At 43.2% G+C, this 11,434-nt stretch overlaps 1 pseudogene; it reads right to left on the bottom strand.

Annotated features, from left to right (window-relative positions):
- Positions 1-580: 580 nt before the first annotated feature.
- On the bottom strand, positions 581-699 carry LOC134912350 (5S ribosomal RNA; annotated as a pseudogene).
- Positions 700-11,434: the final 10,735 nt, after the last annotated feature.

The raw sequence follows: 11,434 nt of genomic DNA, 5'->3' as shown, positions 1-11,434 counted from the left end.
GAATACCCCGCTGACTGAAGGACTGTACTGTGGCGGCGGTTATCGGAGAAAGTGGCTAAGTGCATGAATTTTAACCTTGATGTACGTGGATATTTACATGAGTAAATTGTTACTTTTTACTATTATTCACTGGTGCACTCTCCTTATTTTTAATATATATATATATATATATATATATAAAAGTGTTATATAAAATTATTATAAAAAATTATATATAAAAAATTATATATAAAGAAATTAAAGAGTTTGATTGCCACATTATAGAGGTAGTTGGTAAGGGAAAGGTCAGTGGTGTGCATATTATTCTATTATGTGTCTAAATTTAAAGTGATGGGGATTTGAGTCTCCATTACACCTAAAGTTAACAAGGTGCCATATAATTACTTCAAATAAATAGTATATTTTTGAGTGATAGTATTCATTATTACCGTGATAATCATTATTACTGTAATATTTTTAGTGTGTTCGTGAAAGTTGCTATTTATATCCATATTTACATAAGTGAGTGATTGGTGCAAAGTTTTTATATCTTCATTTTTTACTTATATTTTTACACTATGCTTCAGGAGTCGCCTAATTTTCAGTACAGTACCTAATATTCCCAACGGGTCACCCCTTTTGGTACTAGTCAGGCCCAACACTGCTTAGCTTCCAAGATCGGCTGAGATTAGGCATTTCCAGTGTGGTTTGACTGTATATACTTTGTACGCAACAGATGACGCCAAGATACTCTTTACATTTTTTTTTAAATATTTACATATGTGATTATTAAAGCACAGTGAAAGTGGTGAAAAATGAAAAAGATTTCTCTGGAACGACACCTTCACAGGAAGGTAGCGATCTCATAACTCTCGTTGAGGCCTAGGGGGTGCATGGTTCTTAGATGAAAGATCCAAAACATCTCTCGCTGCGACAGTTTAGTTGCCAAGTCTCCCCCTCTTTCTCCCAATTTGACCAGTTCTATGGCTTTGAAAGTTAATTCTTCTGGATTTGAGTTGTGTTTTTCAGTGAAATGTCTTGAGATAGTATGACTGTCTATTTTATTTCTGATGTTGCGGACATGTTCTTGTATCCTGAGTTTCAGTTGTCTCTTAGTCTTGCCCATATACTTTTTTCCACAGGTACATTCCAACAGATAAATCACAGATGAGTTGTTGCAATTAATGAAGTCTTTGATTTTATATTCTTTCAAATTTCCAACATTGCTAAAGCTTTTCCAGTTGGGATGGAGGAATTTTTAAATGTTACAACGGCCACATTTATAAGATCCGACACATTTCAGCATCACTGGGGTATCTCCCATTTTGTTTTTCAGCATACTTGGTGCCAGCAAGTCCTTAAGATTCTTTGATTTCTTATAGATAATTTCTGGATGTGACGGGAGTATCTCCTTCAAGACTGGATCCATTAGGAGAGTACCCCAGTGGGCTCTGAGTGATTTTCTTATGAGATCCTCATGACGATTATATGTGGTGATGAATGCTGTTGAATCTTTCTTTTTGTCTCTGACCTTATAATCAAGTAGATCCTCCCTGTTCAGAGACTTTGTCCTTGTGATGGCCTTTTGTAAAATATCGGATGGGTACTCCTTTTCTTCAAATCTCCCCTTGTAGACCTCTAGTTGTTCTTCACATTCTTTCCAGTCACTACAGTTTCTTCTTAGTCTATGGAATTGTGAATATGGTATATTACTTTTCCACTTTCTGAGATGATTGCTTTTAAAATGAAGGTAGCTGTTCCGATCTACTTCTTTAATGAAGTTCTTCGTTCTAACTTTGCCTTCTGTTCCTGTTAGTACTAGATCCAGGAACTCAATTGATACCCCATTGGTGTTAGAGGTAAAGGAGAGGTTCATATCGTTGTTACTTAAATATATAAAAAATTGATAAAAAAATCTAGAGTCCCATCCCATATAATTAAAATATCGTCGATATATCTCTTGTAAACAATAATATTGTCTTTAAAATGATGTTGGCTATAGATAAAGGACTTCTCCCAACACCCCATGAGAGGATTAGTAAAACTTTGTGCAAATATAGTACCCATAGCTGTTCCGCAGCAGTGTAAGTAAAAGTGATCTAAAAATGTAAAATAGTTGTGACTAAGAATAAAAAGCATAATGTCACAAATAAAATCTTTGTGTTGGGTTGTTAGTGATGGGACGTCATCTTGAAAGTCTCTGCAGGCTGTGATACCTTTTAGATGTTCAATACATGTGTATAAAGATTGTACGTCGATGGTTACCCAGAGATAGTTGAAATTCCAATTCTGATCCTTCATTAAGTTGAGTACTGTGGTGGTGTCTTTGAGGTAAGATGGTAGATTTTTCACATATTTATTTAAGAAAATATCGACATACTCCGACAGGTTGGACGTGAGTGAATCAATACCTGCCACTATTGGTCGGCCAGGTAGATTGGAGAGGGACTGATGTATCTTTGGTAAGAAATAAAATATGGGGGTGATGGGGTCGTTTCTCATCAAATACTGATATTCCTCTTTTGTAATGAGTTCTGTACGGAGCCCTTGAAGGAGTAATGTTCTCAACTCCTCTATATATTTGTATTTAGGATAATTCGATAATATGGTATAGGATTTTCCATCTCCAAAGAGTCTTTCAGCTTCTTCGATATATCGATCCTGATCCATGATAACCAACCCCCCCCCCCCCTTCCTTTGTCAGCCTGTTTTAAAATCCCTTCTTTATTCTTTTGTAATCTTTTTAATGCTTCACTCTCCCGGTTACTTAGATTCTTTTCTATTACTGGTTTGATTTCATTTTCACATAGGTCCTTCTTTACCAAATCATAAAATATGCTTATGTTGCTACTTTTTGATTCTAAAAGGTAGTATTTTGATACTAGCTATAATCCAGAATTGGAACAACTTTCGTAGTTAGAAATGATGGCGTCTTCTTTTCTTGAAAAATGTCTCTTTAAAGTTCGTTTTCTCACGAATTTATTGAGATCTATTAATGTCTCGAATTTGTTGAGGCCATTCGTAGGTGCAAAAAACAGTCCTTTACTCAAGAGAGATATTTCTGGTTTTGTTAGGGTGTGCTTTGATAGATTAAAAATCCCTTTTGTGGCCGGATCTATTGCTGGAGTGTCCTTCTTTTCTGTTCTCTGCCTCCTGCCGCCTTGTTTGCCTCTTCTTCTAGATATTGCCTCTTGAGTGGTGTTGCATGTCGTATGTCCTCCTTCAGATGGTATTTTGTGAATTCTTTTGGACGGGCACCTGTCTCCGAAAGATAAAAAATTATCGGTGTCTGAGCCTAGTCTTTGTAATACCGTGAACCTGTTATTTGTTCTTAGATGCAAAGTTGTAGGTGTATTTTTGGTCGTGTTTCTTGGTGTTCTTCCCTTTTTGGGTATATGAGTCCAATACGATTTCTCATTTCTATGTGGATTTTGTTCTTGTGTTCTGAATCTACTCCAATTCTTTATTTTGCCCTGGTCATAGTCATTTTTGTCACGTGCAAACTTTGTTTCTTTCCCTTTGATGACCTCATCCTCTATATGTTCCACTTATATATACCATACCTCTCAACTGGCCCGAGTTTTGCGGGACAGTCCCTTTTTTGGGAGTCTGTCCCGCTGTCCCTCCTGCGGGATGCAGTGTCCCGCAGTGGGTGGGGGGGTGCAGTTGGGAGGCTCCCTAGCACTCGCTGCTCTGCTCAGTTCAGCATCTATTCCAGTGAGGCAGAGGGACTGGGGGCATGGCCAGCAGCTCACAAAGCGCTGGCCATGCCCCCACTGTGATGAAAATTGGAGGCGTGGCTTGCAGTTATGTCATCCATGCAAAGCCACGCCCCTTTCATTAGGCCACATTACCTATTTGGCGCCGCACGGCTTTGCCGCAGAAGGAATCCCTCCATCAAAAATCTCAATGTTGGGAGGTATTATATACTGTATATATATATATATATATATATATATACACATACACAACAATAGTGCATAGACGCCGCCATGTTATTAAGACATACATCGTTACACCATCAGCAAGAACTGCCGATTGGCGAAATATAACACTTGAAATCTAAAATGAGAAAATTGTTCCACTTATTTCACATATTTATTAAATATTATTAATAAAATATAGCAAACAGAAGTGTCTAGTGTCCTTCTGACTATGCTATATATCATTCAGCTCCGCATTTAGAATGCATGCCGTTGTTGCCAGGATTGTCCCATTGCATTCAACACGCCCGACTGGATGACCCAGCAAATGTCCTGTGGGAGCATGTGATTGGGGGTACACACTAGATTATATTGTCAATATATCATTCCGATCTGCATCGGAATGGATCGGATGATATTGTCATCTAATGTGTACTCAGCCTTAAAGTGCTTCATCCTTCTTTGAAGATCAATAGACATTTTTGAGGTAAGATATTATTAGTATTGAACAGGTGAGATTAGATCAAGAGGTGACTGAAGAGGAGAGAATATCACGGATGATGCATGATTTAATTAGTAACTGTAGATTATTAATGTATGAGGAATGGAAAAGGCATCAAACCTCAGTGAAATTCTGTGAGCTTATGATTCATATGACAGTCCTGCAGCCCATAGGCAAAATCCACTACTATCATTGGAGAGAGTGAGAGAGAGAGAGAGAGAGAGAGAGAGAGAGAGAGAGAGATGGGGAACAGAGAGACTAATACCCCTTTCACACAGAAAAGCAAATTTCCGGGTGAAGAAGTTCTACCCGGTATATTGCCGATAAACACGGGTCATTTTTCTGTGTGAAAGGGTCAACCCGGGTTGAAATTCCCAGGGATTTTCCAGGATCGAAGACCTGGGAATTTTGACACAGGTTAACCCTTTCACACAGATGAAATACCAATGTTGATCTGCAAATTACTGGTTAGGAAATCTTGACCCGGTAATTTGCTTGTCTGTGTGAAAGGGGGGGTCAGGCAGGGAGCATCAAAACGACCCGGCACTGAAATGCCAGGTAAATGCCAGGATTTACAGACATTTGTGTCTAAAAGTGGTATAAGATAGCAAATGAGAAACGAGAGATATGGGGATGAGAGTGGTAGATGAGGATGAGAGAGGGAGAAGGAAAGAGGACAGGAGAGAGATGATGAAGATGAGAGAGAGAGAGATGAGGATGAGAGAAAGAGAGACATGGGAGGATGAGAAACAGAGAAATGGGGGACGGGACGAGAGAGATAGAGAGAATGGGAGGATGAGAGAGAGAGAGAGAGAGAAAAGAAAGAATTAAAAAAACAGGGACAGCTATGTAGCTTAACAGCACTGTGGAGGGACACAGCTCTGGATGACCAATTGGGGCAGGGGAATGTCGGGACTCTCCCATGGTACTGGGGATATAAGTAATGGCAGGAGGACACATGCATTATTCCCAGTATAGTGTCGCACTGTACCTGCGCTGTTCCGCAGGGTGCAGACACTGGGCTGAGATGGTGGATGGGAGCACTCACCCAGTGGGGGGGCAAGCCCCCAGCTGATGGCGGGCACTTCCAGGCTGCTGCTGTTCCCCTGCAGAGCTGGTGTCGCTGCTATCAGTTTAGTAATCTCCTGCGCCGACCTTCCTGTGACATCCTGTGTACAGCCAACAGGGATAATCGCAGGAGGTACAGCGTTCCGCCACCCCCCATCATGGTGAATGTGTTTCAGCCCCTTTTGTGTGTTGGCCCCCAGGGTGGCCCCCCTGTCGCCCCACCTATAATTTGTCCATGCCACCTCGTGTGGGGGAGCACAGACACATAGTTACATAGTCACATAGTGAGGTTGAAAAGAGGCAATAAGCCCATCGGGTTCAACCTGTATTGTGTTAAGCAGTACATATTATAATGATATTGCGCCTGCTGAAGTAATGGTTTAGTACCAATTGACAACTATGATTCTTACCACTCCCAGATATTTAATGTCAATATGTTAAATGCTATAGCCCTGGATACATTTTCCAGTTAGAAATTTGTCCAAACCATTTTTAAATGCATTTACAGAATTTACCATTATTACCTTGTCCGGCAGGGAGTTCCAAATCTTTATTGCTTTTACCGTGAAGAACCCTTTCCTATGTTGTGTACAGAATTTTCTCTCCTCTAGCCTCAGCGAGTGCCCACGTGTCCTATACAGTTCTTTTAATAAACAAGTCCCCTGCCAATTCTTTGTAATGACCCTTTATATATTTGAAGATATTAATAGAGATGAGCGGGTTCGGTTCCTCGGAATCCGAACCCGCCCGAACTTCATGTTTTTTTTCACGGGTCCGAGCGACTCGGATCTTCCCGCCTTGCTCGGTTAACCCGAGCGCGCCCGAACGTCATCATGATGCTGTCGGATTCTCGCGAGACTCGGATTCTATATAAGGAGCCGCGCGTCGCCGCCATTTTCACACGTGCATTGAGATTGATAGGGAGAGGACGTGGCTGGCGTCCTCTCCATTTAGATTAGAAGAGAGAGAGTGAGATTGATTTGAGACAGAGACACTTGATTTACTGGAGCTTAGGAGTACTGTAGAGAGTGCAGAGTTTAGTAGTGACTGACCACAGTGACCACCAGACAGTGCAGTTTTATTTAATATAATCCGTTCTCTGCCTGAAAAAAACGATACACAGTGACTCAGTCACATACCATATCTGTGTGCACTGCTCAGCCCAGTGTGCTGCATCATCTATGTATATATCTGACTGTGCTCACACAGCTTATAATTGTGGGGGAGACTGGGGAGCAGTGCCAGTTATAGGTTATAGCAGGAGCCAGGAGTACATATTATTAAAATTAAACAGTGCACACTTTTGCTGCAGGAGTGCCACTGCCAGTGTGACTGACCAGTGACCTGACCACACTGACCACCAGTATAGTTAGTAGTATACTATATTGTGATTGCCTGAAAAAGTTAAACACTCGTTGTGTGACTTGTGTGGTGTTTTTTTTTTTATTCTATAAAAAACTCATTCTGCTGACAGACAGTGTCCAGCAGGTCCGTCATTATATAATATATACCTGTCCGGCTGCAGTAGTGATATATATATATTTTTTATATCATTATTTATCATCCAGTCGCAGCAGACACAGTACGGTAGTTCACGGCTGTAGCTACCTCTGTGTCGGCACTCGGCAGTCCATCCATAATTGTATACCACCTACCCGTGGTTTTTTTTTCTTTCTTCTTTATACATACATACTACATCTCTTTATCAACCAGTCTATATTAGCAGCAGACACAGTACAGTAGTCCACGGCTGTAGCTACCTCTGTGTCGGCACTCGGCAGTCCATCCATAATTGTATACCACCTACCCGTGGTTTTTTTTTCTTTCTTCTTTATACATACATACTACATCTCTTTATCAACCAGTCTATATTAGCAGCAAACACAGTACAGTACGGTAGTCCACGGCTGTAGCTACCTCTGTGTCGGCACTCGGCAGTCCGTCCATAATTGTATACCACCTACCCGTGGTTTTTTTTTCTTTCTTCTTTATACATACATACTACATCTCTTTATCAACCAGTCTATATTAGCAGCAGACACAGTACAGTAGTCCACGGCTGTAGCTACCTCTGTGTCGGCACTCGGCAGTCCATCCATAATTGTATACCACCTACCCGTGGTTTTTTTTTCTTTCTTCTTTATACATACATACTACATCTCTTTATCAACCAGTCTATATTAGCAGCAGACACAGTACAGTACGGTAGTCCACGGCTGTAGCTACCTCTGTGTCGGCACTCGGCAGTCCGTCCATAATTGTATACCACCTACCCGTGGTTTTTTTTTCTTTCTTCTTTATACATACTACATCTCATTATCATCCAGTCTATATTAGCAGCAGACACAGTACAGTACGGTAGTCCACGGCTGTAGCTACCTCTGTGTCGGCACTCGGCAGTCCGTCCATAATTGTATACCACCTACCCGTGGTTTTTTTTTTTTCTTTCTTCTTTATACATACTACATCTCATTATCAACCAGTCTATATTAGCAGAAGACACAGTACGGTAGTCCACGGCTGTAGCTACCTCTGTGTCGGCACTCGGCAGTCCGTCCATAATTGTATACCACCTACCCGTGGTTTTTTTTTCTTTCTTCTTTATACATACTACATCTCATTATCAACCAGTCTATATTAGCAGCAGACACAGTACGGTAGTCCACGGCTGTAGCTACCTCTGTGTCGGCACTCGGCAGTCCATCCATAATTGTATACCACCTACCCGTGGTTTTTTTTTCTTTCTTCTTTATACATACATACTACATCTCATTATCATCCAGTCTATATTAGCAGCAGACACAGTACAGTACAATAGTCCACGGCTGTAGCTACCTCTGTGTCGGCACTCGGCAGTCCATCCATAATTGTATACTAGTATCCATCCATCTCCATTGTTTACCTGAGGTGCCTTTTAGTTGTGCCTATTAAAATATGGAGAACAAAAATGTTGAGGTTCCAAAATTAGGGAAAGATCAAGATCCACTTCCACCTCGTGCTGAAGCTGCTGCCACTAGTCATGGCCGAGACGATGAAATGCCAGCAACGTCGTCTGCCAAGGCCGATGCCCAATGTCATAGTACAGAGCATGTCAAATCCAAAACACCAAATATCAGTAAAAAAAGGACTCCAAAACCTAAAATAAAATTGTCGGAGGAGAAGCGTAAACTTGCCAATATGCCATTTACCACACGGAGTGGCAAGGAACGGCTGAGGCCCTGGCCTATGTTCATGGCTAGTGGTTCAGCTTCACATGAGGATGGAAGCACTCAGCCTCTCGCTAGAATACTGAAAAGACTCAAGCTGGCAAAAGCACCGCAAAGAACTGTGCGTTCTTCGAAATCACAAATCCACAAGGAGAGTCCAATTGTGTCGGTTGCGATGCCTGACCTTCCCAACACTGGACGTGAAGAGCATGCGCCTTCCACCATTTGCACGCCCCCTGCAAGTGCTGGAAGGAGCACCCGCAGTCCAGTTCCTGATAGTCAGATTGAAGATGTCAGTGTTGAAGTACACCAGGATGAGGAGGATATGGGTGTTGCTGGCGCTGGGGAGGAAATTGACCAGGAGGATTCTGATGGTGAGGTGGTTTGTTTAAGTCAGGCACCCGGGGAGACACCTGTTGTCCGTGGGAGGAATATGGCCGTTGACATGCCTGGTGAAAATACCAAAAAAATCAGCTCTTCGGTGTGGAAGTATTTCACCAGAAATGCGGACAACATTTGTCAAGCCGTGTGTTCCCTTTGTCAAGCTGTAATAAGTAGGGGTAAGGACGTTAACCACCTCGGAACATCCTCCCTTATACGTCACCTGCAGCGCATTCATAATAAGTCAGTGACAAGTTCAAAAACTTTGGGCGACAGCGGAAGCAGTCCACTGACCAGTAAATCCCTTCCTCTTGTAACCAAGCTCACGCAAACCACCCCACCAACTCCCTCAGTGTCAATTTCCTCCTTCCCCAGGAATGCCAATAGTCCTGCAGGCCATGTCACTGGCAATTATGACGAGTCCTCTCCTGCCTGGGATTCCTCCGATGCATCCTTGCGTGTAACGCCTACGGCTGCTGGCGCTGCTGTTGTTGCTGCTGGGAGTCGATGGTCATCCCAGAGGGGAAGTCGTAAGCCCACTTGTACTACTTCCAGTAAGCAATTGACTGTCCAACAGTCCTTTGCGAGGAAGATGAAATATCACAGCAGTCATCCTGCTGCAAAGCGGATAACTGAGGCCTTGACAACTATGTTGGTGTTAGACGTGCGTCCGGTATCCGCCGTTAGTTCACAGGGAACTAGACAATTTATTGAGGCAGTGTGCCCCCGTTACCAAATACCATCTAGGTTCCACTTCTGTAGGCAAGCGATACCGAGAATGTACACGGACGTCAGAAAAAGACTCACCAGTGTCCTAAAAAATGCAGTTGTACCCAATGTCCACTTAACCACGGACATGTGGACAAGTGGAGCAGGGCAGGGTCAGGACTATATGACTGTGACAGCCCACTGGGTAGATGTATGGACTCCCGCCGCAAGAACAGCAACGGCGGCACCAGTAGCAGCATCTCACAAACGCCAACTCTTTCCTAGGCAGGCTACGCTTTGTATCACCGCTTTCCAGAATACGCACACAGCTAAAAACCTCTTACGGCAGCTGAGGAAGATCATCGCAGAATGGCTTACCCCAATTGGACTCTCCTGTGGATTTGTGGCATTGGACAACGCCAGCAATATTGTGTGTGCATTAAATATGGGCAAATTCCAGCACGTCCCATGTTTTGCACATACCTTGAATTTGGTGGTGCAGAATTTTTTAAAAAACGACAGGGGCGTGCAAGAGATGCTGTCGGTGGCCAGAAGAATTGCGGGACACTTTCGGCGTACAGGCACCACGTACAGAAGACTGGAGCACCACCAAAAACTACTGAACCTGCCCTGCCATCATCTGAAGCAAGAAGTGGTAACGAGGTGGAATTCAACCCTCTATATGCTTCAGAGGTTGGAGGAGCAGCAAAAGGCCATTCAAGCCTATACAATTGAGCACGATATAGGAGGTGGAATGCACCTGTCTCAAGTGCAGTGGAGAATGATTTCAACGTTGTGCAAGGTTCTGATGCCCTTTGAACTTGCTACACGTGAAGTCAGTTCAGACACTGCCAGCCTGAGTCAGGTCATTCCCCTCATCAGGCTTTTGCAGAAGAAGCTGGAGACATTGAAGGAGGAGCTAACACAGAGCGATTCCGCTAGGCATGTGGGACTTGTGGATGGAGCCCTTAATTCGCTTAACAAGGATTCACGGGTGGTCAATCTGTTGAAATCAGAGCACTACATTTTGGCCACCGTGCTCGATCCTAGATTTAAAACCTACCTTGGATCTCTCTTTCCGGCAGACACAAGTCTGCTGGGGTTGAAAGACCTGCTGGTGAGAAAATTGTCAAGTCAAGCGGAACGCGACCTGTCAACATCTCCTCCTTCACATTCTCCCGCAACTGGGGGTGCGAGGAAAAGGCTCAGAATTCCGAGCCCACCCGCTGGCGGTGATGCAGGGCAGTCTGGAGCGACTGCTGATGCTGACATCTGGTCCGGACTGAAGGACCTGACAACGATTACGGACATGTCGTCTACTGTCACTGCATATGATTCTCTCAACATTGAAAGAATGGTGGAGGATTATATGAGTGACCGCATCCAAGTAGGCACGTCACACAGTCCGTACTTATACTGGCAGGAAAAAGAGGCAATTTGGAGGCCCTTGCACAAACTGGTTTTATTCTACCTAAGTTGCCCTCCCACAAGTGTGTACTCCGAAAGAGTGTTTAGTGCCGCCGCTCACCTTGTCAGCAATCGGCGTACGAGGTTACATCCAGAAAATGTGGAGAAGATGATGTTCATTAAAATGAATTATAATCAATTCCTCCGCGGAGACATTGACCAGCAGCAATTGCCTCCACAAAGTACACAGGGAGCGGAGA

Source organism: Pseudophryne corroboree, chromosome 4, assembly GCF_028390025.1.
Source record: "Pseudophryne corroboree isolate aPseCor3 chromosome 4, aPseCor3.hap2, whole genome shotgun sequence".
NCBI lineage: Eukaryota > Metazoa > Chordata > Amphibia > Anura > Myobatrachidae > Pseudophryne > Pseudophryne corroboree.
The sequence above is the reverse complement of the archived record's forward strand: the minus strand, read 5'-3'. Positions and strand labels throughout refer to the sequence as shown.